The sequence below is a fragment of the Neophocaena asiaeorientalis genome, unplaced genomic scaffold (assembly GCF_003031525.2).
Source record: "Neophocaena asiaeorientalis asiaeorientalis breed wild unplaced genomic scaffold, Neophocaena_asiaeorientalis_V1.1 scaffold515, whole genome shotgun sequence".
In the NCBI taxonomy this organism is placed as follows: domain Eukaryota; kingdom Metazoa; phylum Chordata; class Mammalia; order Artiodactyla; family Phocoenidae; genus Neophocaena; species Neophocaena asiaeorientalis.
This window is the reverse complement of record NW_020175829.1, coordinates 4,207,242-4,214,650: the sequence shown is the minus strand read 5'-3', so window position 1 is coordinate 4,214,650 and position 7,409 is coordinate 4,207,242.

The following is a 7,409-nucleotide window of genomic DNA, read 5'->3' as shown; positions in this document are numbered from 1 at the left end:
TTTCTCATTTTTAAAGATAGAAATGTTAGGGCTTCCCTGGTGGTGCAGTGGTTGAGAGTCCGCCTGCCGATGCAGGGGACGCGGGGTCGTGCCCCGGTCCGGGAAGATCCCACATGCTGCGGAGCGGCTGGGCCCGTGAGCCATGGCCGCTGAGCCTGCACATCCGGAGCCTGTGCTCCACAACAGTGAGAGGCCCGCGTACCGCAAAAAAAAAAAAAAAAAAGATAGAAATGTTAGGCACTAAACCCTAAGGACTCTTGTGGTTCTGACAGCGTAGGACCCTTCTTACAGCATCCTCTATTTTGTCTACATCAAATTCCAGTGCCCTGTCCAAACACTGAGTCCCCCACCACTGATGAATCACATGGGCCCACTTTCCAGGACTTTAACCTGAGCATGGAGCTGGAGAGGGAGAGCCCAACTTCATTCGCAACAGCTGTGCTGGGCTCATCACCCACAGGGCCGCTGCGACACCTCACCATCAGTCTCATTCTGGACTGCTCTACGCAAAGCTGGCCTGGTTAACCCCACCCTGAATGAGGGGCATGAATTCCAATAGTAATGAACTCTCCTTCATAATCCAGATTGCTTCATAAGGGTAATTTGATTCGGGAAATCTGATTCTCAACTGCTATTGACCATCTAGGCCATTCATTCATCTTTTCATTCATTTATTCATTCATTCAACATTTTTTTCAACATTATTATGTATCAGGCACTATACAGGGCTCCAGGGATACTAAGGGAAGAGGACAAAGTTTCAGCCCTCACGGTGCTGGAATTCTACTCAGGAAAGAGGCAATAACCACATAAGCATGTAGCACCATTTCAGGTAGTGATAAGTGCTATGCTGAAAAAATAAAGCAGGGTAAGGTATGAAGGATAAAGAATGATGGATATTTTGACTCTTTGGGGGGACTTCTTCAGGTTTGGAGAGGGGATTTGGGGAAGACTTCTCTACAGAGGTAACATTTAAGCAGAGACTTGAATGAAGAGAGAGACCTAACCAGGTGAAGGTTTCAGGAAGAAGGAACAAATAAGGTACGATGGCCCTGAGGTGGGAACAAGGATGGCAAACCCGATAATAAGTGTGCCTCTGGGTGGTGACCTTCCCTCTGGGGATGGAGGGGGGGGCCTGCCTTCCTAATCGGACTGGCCAGAGGTTGCAAATTACAAGTATGAGCTGCAGGGAAGGAATCTCATACAGTGTGGCTTTAAAAAGACAGGCTTACCCCTAACATTTGCAGGATCTGGAGCGAGAGCCCCAATAGGAGACCAAATACTATATGTCTAAGTATTTTTAAATTATGAATCAAGCTAACAAACTTTTACATGAAATATGTCCTATCTTCTTATCTTGACAAATATATCTTCATAACAACCTATGAGTTCAGGTTCAAGCTTATAATTCTTGGAGTCCTAGCCCCCAAGCTCTGGGCTTGCCCTGTCCTCCCTTCCTACACACCAGCTGCATCCAGTGCAGCAAGGGGCCTCCCACATGCACAAGTGGTCACCCTCGCCCCATTGTCCAAGCTCCGGCAGCATCCCACCACAAACAGCTGCCCCTCAGGCCCAGGGGTGAGCATACTGCAGATGGACTGGCATAGGAAGAGGCCCGCACAAGGCCTGGAAGCAGGAGCAGGACTGTTGGGCAAGGCATTCTTTAGCCCCAGGTGGTCTAGAGGGAGTAGAGCAGGCTCTGCATGGGCTGCGGCTGGAGAGGGTCCAAGGGGGCCATTTAAAGCCAAGGTCCAAGGCAGGGGACATCTTCTTGGCCAGGTACAAGGGTGATACTGTAGGTACTTCCTGAATGATTATTGTTTTTTTAAAAAAGGCATCCTTCATGCAGAATCAAGCTGGGAACCAGGGAATGAGGGATGTGGTCAAGGTGTCAGAGGAGGCTAGACCTTTGGGACAAGAGTGAGGAAGAGTTGATAGATATCTTGGACTTTTTAACCTGAGAAGCTTACAAATTTCTTATATTCTCTGTGTTTATTTCATCTTTGTTCTCTTGACACCTATAGGAAACTCTTTGAAAGTTCTATTCAGTCTTGGTTAAGGGAACCCAGGGAAAGGTCTCCATCTTTGCTTGAGCCAGAATATTTGTTTTTTGGGTTTTTTTTTTTTTTTTTTTCGGTACACAGGCCTCTCACTGTTGTGGCCTCTCCCGTTGCAGAGCACAGGCTCCGGACGCGCAGGCTCAGCGGCCATGGCTCACGGGCCCAGCCGCTCCGTGGCGTGTGGGATCTTCCCGGACCGGGGCATGAACCCGTGTCCCCTACATCGACAGGCGGACTCTCAACCACTGTGCCACCAGGGAAGCCCGAGCCAGAATATTTAAGCACCACCTGGAGGGATGACAGGAACTCAAGTGGAAGACCCTAAAGAAGAAGGTGAAGCTTGTGTGTGTCTCCCAACCCCTCACCTCCACGCACACTCCTGAAAACGTTCTTTCCAGCGCTTACCTTGGAGATGCTAAGAAAAGGGACCCTTGAGTGCAATGAGACTACTAGAGGCTCCCAGTGTCTGCTCTTCCTTTTTCTCTCTCAGTAACAGAACCCCAGTGTTACCTGGAACACGAGTGTCCAGTATAAAGACTTTGTTTCCCACCCTTCCTTGTAGCGAGGTCTGATCATTTGACCAAGTTCTAGCCAATGGGGTTGAGTAGAAATGATGTGCACGACTTCAACTTGTTCTTTTAAAGGACAGAGGTTCCTCTCCTCTTCTTCCTTCTCCCTTCTTGCTGGCTGGAATGCGACATGGTGGTGGGCCATCCTGAACAACATCGACAAGGGGACACCCTTGCAGTCAGAATAAGAAAGAAGGAACTGGGTCTATGACACCATAGACCTACCAGGGCAGTCTTGGCTTTCTTACATCTGGACTATTAAATGAGAGAGAAATAAACTTCTATCTTATTTAAGCCACTGTTGGTTTTGCTGTTGTTGTTTGTCTCTTTTATAGTCGCTGAATCCTCATCCCAACAAAGATAGTACTTTTACCACCTTTGGGAGGAAACAAACTTCACAAGTCTAATTTCCCCTGTATAAAGGACTTCCTTTTATTTGTCTTGAAGACTGTGGGTTGTCTCCTAATTCATGTTTATTCTCTTGTAATTCTTCCTGAATTATATAGACTTTGATCACATCACCCCTCAGCACATGTCTTTCTAGTTGACATTCTTTGAGTTTTAGTCTGACCTCATGGAGAACGCCTCTGCATTTCCTAAAATTCGATGACTTCCATTTTATTATCTGCTTTCAGTAAAATGGTACCATGGGCTATTGTTTTTGGGCTGAGAATCTGGTCCAGAATCGACAAATGATTACTGAATTGAATTAAGTTGAATTGAACTTCAAAAAGCAGTTTCTCTTTAAAGAAACAAAATGAACTAAGTTCAAGTTTCCAGACTCCATAGCCCAGGTTTTCATATGCTATCTCAAGTAGACAACGTGAGGCCATGGAAGGAATTAGGACATGGAGAAAATTCCTCTACAGGAACACTCTTCATCTTCTGCCCCCATCCCACCTCCATTTCCTGGCTAATTCCTGTATACCCGTCATGTCTCAGCTTAAATAGCACTTCCCAGGCTCCTAGACCAGGGTGCTTTCCTCTGTGTTAGTATCTCATAGCCTCTGATACTTGCTCTTTATTATATAGATCATGTTTGTATTTATTCCTCTGCTGGCTATCATTTTTGGTCAACTGTAAAGGCATGACTACACCCATTGTGTCCATAGGTCCCAGCCCAGTGCTTGGTTCCCAGTCAGTGCTCAATAACAATTTGGGGAACTTCCCTGGTGGCGCAGTGGTTAAGAATCCGCCTGCCAATGCAGGGGACACGGGGTCAAGCCCTGGTCCAGGAAGATCCCGCATGCTGCAGAGCAACTAAGCCCGTGCGCCACAACTACTGAGCCTGCGCTCTAGAGCCCAAAAGCCACAACTACTGAGCCCACATGCCACAACTACTGAGCCTGCAAGCCACCACTACTGGAGCCTGTGCTCCGCAACAAGAGAAGCCACTGCAATGACAAGCCCGCGCACCGCAACAAAGAGCAGTCCCTGCTCGCCGCAGCTAGAGAAAGCCCACATGCGGCAACGAAGAACCAACAACAGACAAAAATTAATTAATTAATTAAAAATAAATAAATAAATAACAATTTGGTAAGTGAATGACTGAATGAACAGCCAATGAATGAATAGATGAGCGATGAATAGCATTATCCTGACTCCTCTCATACCCTCTATCTAGAAGCAAATCCTAGGCTCTTCCTAAGAAAAACGTTTAGATTCCAACCACTTACCACTTTCTCTACTGCTCTCATTCTGGTCCAAGCAACCATCATTTCTCCCTTGGATTATTGCATTTGGCTCCTAACTGGACTCTCTACTTCCACTTCCCTTCTCTCCTCCCCTCCAAAACACACACCAATCTTTCAGTACAAATTCAGAGGAAGTGTGAGGATGAGGGGCAGGTCATAAGTGAAGGCCATGTTGAAGAGAGCAGTTATGTGCCTCCCAGAGCAGGAAACCCATAGAGCCACCTTTTTAATGTTTTAAATACTTCAGGTAAAGACTACAGTTCTCGGTCTCCATTGAGATAGATTTTGGTCAATGCATTGTAAGAAGAGGTGATAGATACATTTTTGAGCCATACCCTTTCTAAGGGTATGAACCTTCCTCTTCATCTCCCTTTCCAGCTGCCTGAAATACAGAGGTGATGGCAGGAGCTGGAGCAGCCATCTTAGACCACAAGATGAGAGCCAAATGTTGAGGAAGACAGGACAGCAATAAAGAAGGCTGGGTTTTCAGTCTTTTGGAGCTGCTTTGGAAAGTGAGCCTTGGATATCAGCCTTGGAAAGTGAGAGAGAAATAAAATTCCGTCTTGTCTAAGCTACTGTAATTTGGGATGGCTGTTAGAGCAGCCTAATATGTATCCTAACTAATACATCTTCCTTTCCCTAATGCAGCTGCTTCATGAGAGTGAAAAAAAGATTATGTTAGGAAAGTGTATATGGAAAAGTCAGTATCCCTTCTAATGGGTAACTTGGGGACATCTTGAAAATCAGGGGAGAGGTGGAGAATAAACCCTTGCTCTGAAGCAGCCAGATGAGAACTATCTTCTGCCCAGAAAAGACTCTCTGGTTCCATATGTCAGCATCTTGGGAAAGTGTGGGAGGGCGAAGAAGGCAGCTCTGCTGCTTGGTTTCAGGCCCTAATGTGTAAAATGCCTTTGAAGAGTGAATAAGAGAATTAGCTTAAGCTCTGGATTCTGGGGCTTTAGTGAGCTTAAGACAGAGTTTTAATCACCCGTCACTCCCTGTGGTCCCAGTGTGTGAATTTTAATCGCGTTCAGTTGCATCACCACCCAGGACCAGGTCTGTGTATTTACGACCCACCATTGTGTGAGGCTGCTGCCCTCCCCAGCCAGAGTGCCAGCTGCCCAGGACCTGCATCTGGGAAGGCAAGATGCTGCCCACAAGAGCTGCCCACCGACAAGGTAGTTTTCCTGACAATTCTCTACAACATGAGAACGTTGTGCGTACGTTTGGATTAATATCAACCTATATTTGAGTCAGATGGAAGATGTCAATTTGTTATAAATTTGTTAAACTGCACACATCTCCTAACCAGTTGTTTCCTTGGAACTTACTGGTCTGGCAAGTCAGTTTTGATTCTTGACCCAGCTTCTCCCTAGGTTCAGATTTATTTGTTTTGCGGTATGCGGGCCTCTCACTGTGGTGGCCTCTCCTGTTGCAGAGCACAGGCTCCGGACGCGCAGGCTCAGCGGCCATGGCTCACGGACCCAGCCACTCCGCGGCATATGGGATCTTCCCGGACCGGGACACGAACCCGTGTCCGCTGCATCGGCAGGCGGGCTCTCAACCACTGCACCACCAGGGAAGCCCCAGATTTATTGATAGAACTCCTCTGGATACCTGTCTTATTTCTTCTCCAAAAGTCTTAATCACAAATATTAAGGATTCACCTGCATACCACTCTTTCACAAACTGGGGCAATTGGGGGGCCTGAACCCCCCAAGTTGTTTGCAAATATATGTCTTTTAATGGGAGGAGGTGCATAGCTTTAATCAGATTCTCAAAGGGATCTGTGACCCAAGAAAAAATTTTCTTTTCAATGCAAGAGTTACCATCAGAGCTAGGGAGCTGATTAGGAAAGTAGTAATTTTGGACACGCCCAAATCCTCCTCTCTCAAGCCTCCCACTCCCACCAGACAGATACGGAAGTCGTTTATCTAGGCAATTTGCCCGGCCTTGCATTCCCCTTTTAAAATGGGAACATTCTATAAAGGGTATTACATTAACTCCTAACACCTAAGAAAGTTAATTTATCAAATTACTTTCTTCCTCAGGATCCCAGGTTCCTGGGTAGAAAAAGAATATTGATTGAGAAGGTGGGAGGGTCAGAGCACATTAAAACAAGCTACTTCTCGGGTTTACCTCTGCCTCTCACAGGGTGTAAATGCCTGATGGCCACAGTCCACCAGGGCTGAAAAACTCAGTGCAGGGAATGCTGGACTGTAAGCTCCACCAGGCCAAGGATGCATCTCTCTGTCCGCTTCTCACTCCCCAAGGCCCATCACCGTGCCTAGCTCATAGCAGGCGCTCAGCAAATATTGGTTAGATGAATAAGGAAAAGTGCCTCAGCTGCCTCATTATTCGCTTTGTGTGGATAATGTGTTTCCTTGTCCAACTGAGAATGGTTCTAAATGATAAAACTGAATCAAGAAGGTTAACAATCTAATTAGAAATAAGTACTGGAGTATCACCGCATCTGGACATTGGGAACATGCATGTGTACACACCTTGATGTAAAGAAGGAATTCAGAGGCTGTCCTAAACCTAATAAACCAGAAAGGTCAGAGCTACCCATTTAAGAAATCTTTGGAATAACTTATTCAAATCTTTTTTTTTTTTTCTATGAGGCGCTTAAAACAGAGTTGGTGCCTTTTCAGTACTTTAATAAAGTTTGGAAACAATATGGAGAGACTGAGAACCCCAAGGCCCTTCCTCGCCAGGACTCTAAAGTCAGTGAAGACGCGGCGTTTGCCGCGTGCAGACGCGCCCACGGTGATGCCCTCCTGCCCCGGCACACACGAAGTCACGTCCACCCGAGAGGCTTCTACCTGCGCCCACAGGTTTCCTGGACGGCCCCTCGGCCTCCGCAGCAGCCAAGGGCTCCTCGCTCCGACCGGTTCCTCCAGCGACCGTTGTCCTCGGAGCAGTTGGCGCAAACCCGGCTCCTGACGCCGATCGGGCCGGACAGCCGGGGCCTCGGAGCAGCCGGCCGCCCCCTCAACTTGCACGGCCGCCTCTGTCCGCCCCGGCCGGCCCGACGGCGCGGCGGGCCCGAGAGAGGAGGCCGCGCGGCCGGCGCTGCGCCCCCT